The sequence below is a fragment of the Primulina huaijiensis genome, chromosome 3 (assembly GCF_012295235.1).
Source record: "Primulina huaijiensis isolate GDHJ02 chromosome 3, ASM1229523v2, whole genome shotgun sequence".
Classification (NCBI taxonomy): Eukaryota; Viridiplantae; Streptophyta; class Magnoliopsida; order Lamiales; family Gesneriaceae; genus Primulina; species Primulina huaijiensis.
Window position 1 is genome coordinate 20,995,747 of NC_133308.1, and position 10,765 is coordinate 21,006,511.

At 32.4% G+C, this 10,765-nt stretch overlaps 1 long non-coding RNA gene across 1 annotated transcript; it reads right to left on the reverse strand.

The window, feature by feature from the left end:
• Positions 1-3,721: 3,721 nt before the first annotated feature.
• On the reverse strand, positions 3,722-4,993 carry LOC140973669 (uncharacterized). The gene is made up of 3 exons (XR_012174667.1): positions 4,691-4,993; positions 4,573-4,596; positions 3,722-4,339 (listed from the first exon to the last, which is right to left on the reverse strand). It is a non-coding gene; the product is annotated as an uncharacterized lncRNA (long non-coding RNA).
• Positions 4,994-10,765: the final 5,772 nt, after the last annotated feature.

Sequence of the window (10,765 nt, forward strand, 5' to 3'; positions counted from 1 at the left end):
CTCATTGCGGGGTAGAAAACCTTGTACCATATATGGGTGTAACTCGCTTTAATTTTTAAAATATAACTAATAAAATTTGTGAGTTCTTCAACTATATTTTTCAATTTTTTCATAATATTATAAACACGTTATATTATTTTTTATAAATTTTATATATTTAATTTAAGTTATTTTTACTAATTAATGTCTATAAATTTGTGAAACTCTTGATATTTTTATATAGCTGATAAGAAAAAAACTTCTAATAAAATGTTTAATATTTCAGATATAACTATAAAATAATTTTTTTAGGAACTTAAGAATTTTTTTATGTATTTAAATTAAATTTTTTAATTAATATCAATGAATTTATGAAGCTCTTGATATTTTTATGTAGATGATAAGAAATGCTAAATTTTTGACAAATTCCAATAAATTGATTTAAGTAATAATTAAATAAATAGTTACTCAACAATTTAGTGATTTCACTTATGATTCATTATGTATTATGATAATATTTTAGATAAAAAAATGTTTTTAAAATTAAAGTTTCTATTATTATATATTTTGTTATCAATTTTCAATTGCGTTCTAAACATAATACAAAATATGATTATATTAACATTATTCTATTACGAAATCATCATATATAATATATTATTTGTTATACTGTTTGTTCTTTTCAACCTATTAATTAATTTCTAATTGTATATGATGAAATTACATACATAAAAAACAATTTTTTCTCTTTTCTACATATTAATTAATTTAGCATTATATATGATGAATTTATATATATATAAGCTATTTTTCACATTTCAAAATAACAAAATTGTTATTTAATATTACTCACTTAATAAATTAACTAAGTTATGTTTACCAATTCATTGTGCATTATTATTATGATTGCAATTTAATGAAGCATAGGTGAGGACATATAGTGGTCACCCTAACAATTAATATTTGTGTTTAAATTATTATTAGTAATTAAAACTACTTTGTGTTCGATGAAATTATTTGATTAGTGAGAATAAATTTGATTTAGAAAAATGATTTCTAGAATGTAAAATAACAACTATATCATATTTGTTAGGTGCAATAATTGTTTATGTAAGGTATAACAATCGAAATGTGACGTTTGAATTGTTTTACGATTTTAAAAGATTTTAGTTAATGTTGCATCGTTACCCTGGTTATAACCTTTGGTAAAGCGGCAAATGCATGATCCTACAATTGGTATATATAAGAGTCAAAGTCATGAGATCAATTCTCATATATTGCAATTAGTGTAATTATTGATATTGTTGGAGTGCAATAATTGTCTTTGTTGGATACATCGATCGAATCATGATGATTGAGCTACTATACAGTTTAAAATATTTGAGTTGATGTGTAATATCTATTCTAAAAAAGGAAAAAGTTAAACAAAATTCGCAAGGAGTTAAAAGTTAGCAAAAACACAATTGATATTTAACTTAATAACAAGTTTAGGGGTTTTATTTTAACATCATTATGATAATTTAGTTAATTAAGAGAATTTTATTTGACAGTCACTATATGCACTCCATTTAAATACATTGTGATTTTGATTTTAGAAAAATTTACTATTCTCTTAATTTTATTTTTATTGTTTTCCATTGTGCATGATATTTGGATGAAAATTATCTTTGTTAATTTGAGAGAGCTGTCATTATGTTATAATCATGCAAATTGAAAAATGTTATATAAATAAGTGAATATATTTGATTTATCATTATGATGTATTTTTATTTATTGTGTTTTGATATATTTAGATCAATAAATACTCATAAACAAGATGTTATTTAAACGATTTTAAAAATTGTTTAAATCTTGTTAGTATATATTTCATTATTAATCACCCACGTGCATCGCACGTGATCATTCCTAGTTCTTTAAATGGAGGGGTTATTTACTAAATGCTAAGTGAATCATATTTTAAGAACAAAGATGAATTTTATATGATGATGTCTTGGGCCCAATTTATCAGTTTGTTTGATCTTCAAATGATATCGAGAGAGGTCTAATTAATTGAGGAATATGATCTGGGAAAGAAAAGTCGTGTGGTATGCCGTAATTCAGATCTTCCAAGAAGAGTTGGCCATAAACTTGGAACAGCCTTCTGCAATATTTTATTTTGTGGAAAAGTAGGTAGATTACAACAATTTCTATACAAATCAGTTTCTTGTATGTTACTGGAGTAGGCGAGTAGCCTCTCACTAAATTTAGAATCTGGATCTCTTGCTCTAATTTCACATAGCCTCAAGGATTAAAAAAAAACCACAATAGATAAATCTCACGTCCCCTCTGTGCTAAACTTTACGGTACACGGGTTGAAACACACACCGGATAGTTTATGTCGTTGCAAGGATTATGTAATATTTGTGGTTGCATAGAAAATCCCGTGAAGAATCCAAAGAAAATTGTAAATCTCATCTCATTAGCTGAGTTATTTCAGCAGGGCCCTCCAGTTCTTGTCGTAGGAGATGGGGTAGGAAACATGCAATAACTTCAACATGATTTATGGCCATTAATAATGGAAGGCAAAGCCATGTTATGCTTCATGTGCTTATGTTTCTCAAATATTCCAGCCACGACTTATCCAATGGACCTCTTGATCGCTCAAGGCGAACTGCCTTCTTGAAAGATTTGACATTTAATCTATCTATATATACAACACATTTCCCAGTCCAAAACAATAAACAATCGTAAAAAAAAAACTAATCTTGACAAGTTCGAATTCTTCACAAAGACATTCTTTTATTTCCTTCACCTTCCGAGCCTTTTGCATTTGTACAACAACAATGGCTATTAAACAAATTTTTAGACGTTCTTTGTCGAGTGAAAGAAGATCAAACTCCAAGGAATCCACGGATGTTACGAAGGGACATTTTGCTGTTTATGTTGGGGAAACCGAAAATAAGCAGAGATTTGTGATTCCGATATCTTACTTGAACAACGCTTTGTTCCAAGATTTGTTATGAAACATCTACTACTCATTTTTCGATAAAATATACTGGAATTTTTTTTGAAAGCTTTTGGCCGAAACTACTTATACATATATGTATATTTACTTTGCACCATTTAAAATAGCACAATCGACTATTTTACTCAAAATCCAAAACGCAGTGTAAAACGTAAAATCGTAAATGCCAAACCAAACCTAAAACTAGCATTTTTCAAAAATAGTATAAACATCTTAAATCCTCTCAAAAACACTCATAAGCATAAAAGTCATTAAAGTCATAAAATCTTTAAAGTAATGTAATGTGGGGGCCCGTGCTCCTGAATAACTTTTAATGTCCAAACAAACAGGATTCGTTAATGTAAACAGCGAAAGCGATTAAAAATTTTTCATTTTGGGCCAATAGAAATTTCGGCATGACCTCCTCGTAAGTAGGACATCCCAAAAATTTCCAAACAACACAAACAACATTTATATACTTGAAATAAAGTCATAACATAAATTCACAAACCTATAGCCGCACTGGCCAGGACTAACACATACAGAGCCAACAAGGCTCGATCACACAACAACAATCCAAAATATCGTAAAAGCAACACTACAACTACGCAGGGAATCCCCTGGCAAATATCGATAATGTAATACATACATATATCTACATATATAGCTTGGAACTCTCAACAACAATCCAATTACTGGGCACCGCTACCTGACGCTCCACCAGACGCGTCAAATCCTCCTGGATAATCTGCTATGGCATCAATAACAACCACAGCATAAACAGAAAAGAGACGAACCAGTAAAATTATGACAATTATAACTGACGTGAAATAAAATCAAGTAAAATGCAATGCAATGCATGTCGGTAACAACGAAATAACGGATACCAAAACGGAGTCCAAATGAAACGCATCAGCAACAGGAACAGTGGCCACCCGTGCAAGGACTGCAGCAACGTAATATCATGCCGCCGCTCATCCATGCACGTAGCATTGAGGGTCCGGTAGCAACCCAGTCAGTCCTCGAGCAGTCATCAGGAGTGTGCTAATCCTATAACTCGTTCCATCGATAAGATGTCAGGAGTGATCTAGTCCTATCACTTGCTCCATAGATGACGCAACATCATAACAGATCAATAATGATAGCAATCAACGGAGTCAAGGCTCGAAATGCTATGCACTTAGTGTCAACTCAAATAAATGCATGAATGCAATCACGTTATTCACATAAGCACATAAAGCACGCCACAACTCATTACAAAATACTTAACGTCATTCCACATCACTATAGACGTCATAAGAAAACGGTTCATACGTACCTCAACTGTTAACAAATTTACCACCGAAATATCTTAAGGATTTCTCGCAAAATCCAATCCTGTGGCAAATAATACATTTCATATCAAATTTCATTTATTTTTCTAATATTTGACAATTTAGCCTAAAATTCCAAAAATTCATACTTTAGGCTTTACAATTTCTAAAATTAATATATGACAATTCTATAACATCTAAACATCTAATTATTGAACACTAACATTCGAAAACCTAGTTATAAATCCTGAATTTTCGAAATTATTCCCAAATAAATTCCGAAAATTCGTGAGATACCTCGAATCGGCTCAATTCTTGCACCTACAATCAATAATATAATAAATATCAATATTGGTACCAAATTTAACCCAAAAATTTATCAATCTTGAATAATTTATGGAATCATGATTTGCACCTCAATATATATACCAAAATGAAGCCTACGACCCAGAGAAAAAAGCCCTCAACAAATTTTCGAACTCCGGCGACGTATGGCGAAGATTTAACGACGAAAGAGGCGGCGAATTTCCGACGGGTTTTCGGAAATAACGATTTTACTTAGCGAAAGTGGTATCAATGGATAGCTTGCGTTGAGATCTTTCCAATCGTATATTTACTTGAATTTTTCGCCTGCCGGTGCGGCCACAATCGACAGTCAAAAGTGGCAAAAATGGGTTGAAAGTTACAGACGGTGGCTACGGGAGAGAGAAAGAGCTTCTGATTCTTTTTGTTCGTTTCTTTTTTTTAAAAAACTTATTTATTTATTTTTCTTAAAAAAAAAACTTTACTTAATATTGGGCTGGGCTTGAGGGACGATTTGGGCTCTCACATGTAAAGTAATAATAATGTGAAAAACTAGCAATGATCATCGGGTTATGTGCACAATCAGTTCAGTCAGTTCAACCATCAAGTCTTCCAATATCATCATATTTATACTCACTTGTATCATTCATACCTAGTGAGCTTAATAACTCACCAAACTTTAACCGTGATAACAAGTAATACGTATACATCTACATATAACAGTGAAAATTACTTTTAATAAAATAGCTTTGCTATGAACATGCATAAACTTTAAATACTTTCCTTTCATCATATACATTTCCTTTCATTGTATACTTTTATTAAATTCAGATCATTAATTGTGACTTACGTATCAGCTGTAGGTCGATTGATCAATCTTATGTATTACCATGTACTAGAGGGCGGGGACATCAGCGACACTCTCACCCGTCAACTGAGTCTTAGCCTTACATGTCATCATATCATTTCGTATTCATATTCGCATTAGCCACAATCAAATCACCTCATCCAAAACCTTTTATCATATTCATCCATCACTTATAAAGTTCATGCATAGATATCATTTTTCTTTTAAACCAAGCATGCAACACATCTTTTAGCATTTATCGTTTTCTATCATAAAACTCCATAATCTTTCAAAATAAACATTTTAACATTCATTATAGCCTTCAAGGCATTGCCAGCCCGTCTAACATTTTTCAAATGTAAAATGACCGTTTTACCCATGAAACCCTAACTTTCTCAATTTACCATTGGACCTTAAAACAACGACTCGAATTCATCCAAACTTACCATAACACCTTAAAATACATCCATAGACATTTCTTAGATGTAAATTTAAGCTCCTCGACTAAATTCGTAATTCGTTTTAAAACTTGAACCGAAGTCCCGGTTTTATGCGTTCTAATAGAAAATCATATTTTTAAACATGTAAACATGCCTATCACATTTAATTAATGCAATTAAAATAGTTTAATTAGTCGTTTTCTATTTTTCCTAGATTTGCATACAGTTGAATTACGTTATCGCATTTTGGACCTTACATGTTAAATCACACGGAAGAAGAATTCGGGTTCAATCATCCAATGGGTGGACTCAGCATCCCGTGAAGCGAAGATTTATTGATCTCACCTCTAGATTGAGGAGAATATGATAGATATGGAGTACTATACTGATTTTAGGGAGTAGAATTTTGTATACTAGTTAGTTAATTAACTAGCTCTCTTCTTTGGGGATTCTTATCTAGCGATTTTTACATCAGTATATGTAAAATTTGCAAATGTTGAGTGCGTCACAATTTTTTGCTCATTCTCAGAAGAATTCTTTTTTCCTATTTTTATTCGAGCAACATCTCGTAAAGTCTGATACATAAAATTAGTTTTGAAACGTCCTCCCCTTTTTATTACTTTAAAAGTACTAGAAATTTTTTTTTTTCTAAATTTCATCCATCACATGAAAATATCTTTATAAAATATTTTTCCCCTTAAAATAAAATACCAATCACCTAGCATTTTGAAAATCAAGTGCAATGGTCATAAAATATAATCGTCGCATGTTTAGCAAACCTAAAAAGCAATAAATTTGAAAAGTATAGCCTATACTAAACCTCTCAAAAATCTATAAAAAACATAAATAAATAGTCTTAAAAATCCTTAATCATAAATCATGAGTCAAAAGTCATAATGCGGAATAATAGAAGCGCTGGTCCTCGGGTTGTGTGCGCCATCAGTCCAGTCAAATCATCCGTCAAGACCTCCCTCAACCTCACCTGCATCCATCACACCTAGTGAGTCTAAAGACTCAACACACCATAATCTTTATAACAAATAATACGTATAAAACCACATGCAACAGTGAAAATACTTTTAGGTAAAAATAACATTTCATGACATGCATAAATAAATCTTACACTTTTTCATTTTTTTCCTTATCATGACATAAAAACATTTTAACATGATCATAAATATTTTCCTTTTCCCTTTTCCCTTTTCATTTTCCTTTTCCTTTGTTGAATTCAGATCGTTAATTGTGACTTTCCTGATCATGATCATAAAGAGTCGATGGATCCATCTACATGTAACCACAGTACTGGGCGGCGGGGACATCAGCAACACTCTCACCGGTCAACTGAGCCTTGGCCTATCATGATTCGAATAGAAATACGATCGTCGGGGTTCTCTCTGGGGCCTTTTCCCATAAATGGGCTCCCTCTGGGGCCTTTTCCCCTCACGACATTCCCATTCTTACCGTTACCACAAATCCGTTACCACATAACCGTTACCACATATTCGCAATGATGGAAACACGATCGTCGGGCTCCCACTGGGACCATAACCCTCACGATATCCCCACCATTAACGAATTAGTCACAATCAATTCACTTCCTTCAACATTTTTCATGCTCATTACTTTAGAAAAATCATGAATAGCCTTTACATTTTTTTCTTTTTNCCGACGATCGTGTTTCCATCATTGCGAATATGTGGTAACGGATTTGTGGTAACGGTAAGAATGGGAATGTCGTGAGGGGAAAAGGCCCCAGAGGGAACCCCGACGATTGTATTTCTATTCGAATCATAATAGGCCAAGGCTCAGTTGACCGGTGAGAGTGTTGCTGATGTCCCCGCTGCCCAGTACTGTGGTTACATGTAGATGGATCCATCGACTCTTTATGATCATGATCAGGAAAGTCACAATTAACGATCTGAATTCAACAAAGGAAAAGGAAAATGAAAAGGGAAAAGGAAAATATTTATGATCATGTTAAAATGTTTTTATGTCATGATAAGGAAAAAAATGAAAAAGAGTAAGATTTATTTATGCATGTCATGAAATGTTATTTTTACCTAAAAGTATTTTCACTGTTGCATGTGGTTTTATACGTATTATTTGTTATAAAGATTATGGTGTGTTGAGTCTTTAGACTCACTAGGTGTGATGGATGCAGGTGAGGTTGAGGGAGGTCTTGACGGATGATTTGACTGGACTGATGGCGCACACAACCCGAGGACCAGCGCTTCTATTATTCCGCATTATGACTTTTGACTCATGATTTATGATTAAGGATTTTTAAGACTATTTATTTATGTTTTTCAGAGATTTTTGAGAGGTTTAGTATGGGCTATACTTTTCAAATTTATTGCTTTTTAGGTTTGGTAAACATGCGACGATTATATTTTATGACCATTGCACTTGATTTTCAAAATGCTAGGTGATTGGTATTTTATTTTAAGGGGAAAAATATTTTATAAAAATATTTTCATGTGATGGATGAAATCTAGAAAAAAAATTTTCTAGTACTTTTAAAGTAATAAAAAGGGCAGGATGTTTCAGTTGGTATCAGAGCAATGGTCCTGTAAAGAGTTGTGCCACCATCAGCGCCGGAAAGATCAGTCATCAAGCCTCAAAGTTGTAAGTTTTACATGCTTTATTTGATTTTATGGTGTTACCTGCATAAGTACATGAATTATATGTTCACGTCACATGTTTAATAGCAGTATGAGGATATATGTTTTATATGCATTAGAATTTTCATACGTGATACAATATGAATTAAGAAATTATTTGATTTTAACGCATGTTGGCTTTGTGGTGGAATTGGACGATGTTGATTTTTGGGTTTAGTATTGAAGTTCTATTTTTTGGGCCATAAGTTAATCGTGAAGATTATGAAAGTTTTGGGACACGTAGATTTTTTAAGAAAATATTTACGATTTATGGTTACTAGTCGAATTAATTTTTGGGAATTAGACGTAATGAATAATTATTCGAGGATTGCAACGACTTTGGAAATAAGAAAATGTATAAATTGGGATTTTAAGTTTTGATGAAAGGTAAGATTGGTCATAGAAATTGATTTTTGGGTAAATAAGTTTAAAACTATCGAGATTATGTTATGGGAAAATCGTAGCAGAAAATTAAAGATGCCAAGAACTTATGGGTTAATCGTAGGATTTTCGAAATTAAGGATCCATTTAAGATACTTTTTGAGGAAATTAAGAATTTATTTTGCAAATATTAAGGAATTTGGGGCCTAGTTTAGCAATAAGTGCGAATTGAATGGGTTATATGGTAAGAATTTTGATGATTTAGACTTTTAAGAATATTTGGAACCTTGGGATATCTTGGTTTTAGTATTATAAGAAATTTTAATCAAGGATTTTTAAGGATTTAGAAGGAAAATTTAATTGGGATCAAAGAGACGTAAAGACCTTCTAGAATTTAAGTTTTATCAGAGTAGCGCAGCGTAAGCGTGGATTTTTGGGATACTAGAACACCACACACACACATGTGCAGATTTTGGGTCAAGTTCCAGGAGGTTTTTGAGCGGGCCAGGGCTGGTGTTTCGGGCTGGGCTTGGTCAGGAGGGTCCCTAGGTGGGTTGGCTAGGTTTTGGTTCGAGGTGGCTAGGGCGTGGCTCGAGTAAATTGGGAGATGGCTCGGTGGGTTCGTTAGTGTGTCAAAAACGAAAATATTAAAGCTAAAATTGAATCCATGGGTCCACGGGTGTGGCTCATGACTTGGAAGGGTAGAATAATACTAAAAAGATTATGTTAAAAATTTGAGATCAAAATAACGAGTTTTGAATTTAATCGGGATTTAATCGCCGCACGAAACGCTAATTAACGAATTAATTGAAAAGCCTAGTTTTACTCTTTATAAAATTATGAAAAATTAGGTTTAAGCTTAAATAATTATTATAAGTCTAAGTTTTTAATTTGGGAATTTTATATTAAGGTTTGGGTTAATTCGAGATTAAAACTCATTAATACGTCACATTTAAAGATTAATTTAAAAGTCATCGATTTAAGCAAAATAAAATTATGGGAAAATTCGTGTAAGCTTAAATAATTATTTGGGACATGTTAGAGTCAACGAAATTAAGAAAAAGTCAAAAACGTAAAATTTTACCTCTAGGGGTAAAACGATCTTTTTACACCTAAAAATTTGTAAGCGTCATGGCAGTGCCCTAAATGCTATTTTCATGATATTATGTCAAATTTTAAATGTTTATGAAATGTTCACGATTAAATTATGATTTTTAAATGTCTGTTTGATTTTTATGATTTAAGGAAGACATTTAAAATACATGTTGCATGCTTGGTTTCAAAAATGAAAAATGTTATGTTATTCATGATTTTTATAAAGTGATGTGAATGGAAAAAAAATGTTGAAGGAGGTGAAGTGATTGTGACTAATTCGTTAATAATGGCGACGTCGTGAGGGTGATGGTCCCAGAGGGAGCCCCGACGATCGTATTTCTATTCGATCATGTTAGGCCAAGGCTCAGTTGACCGGTGAGAGCGTCGCTGATGTCCCCGCCGCCCAGTACTATGGTTATATATAGATGGATCCATCGATCATGTCATGTGAGGAAAGTCACAATTAACGATCTGAATTCAACAAAGGAGAAAGGAAAAGGTTTATGTTCATGTTAAAATGTGTTATGTCATGTTAAGGATAAAGGAAAAAGTTAAAAAGATTATATTTGCATGTCATGAAATGTATTTTACGTAAAAGTATTTTTCACTGTTACATGTGATTTTATATGTATTATTTGTTATCAAGATTATGGTGTGTTGAGTCTTTAGACTCACTAGGTGTGATGGATGCAGGTGGGTATGAGGGAGGTCTTGACGGATGATCTGACTGGACTGAAGACGCACACAACCCGAGGACCAGCGCT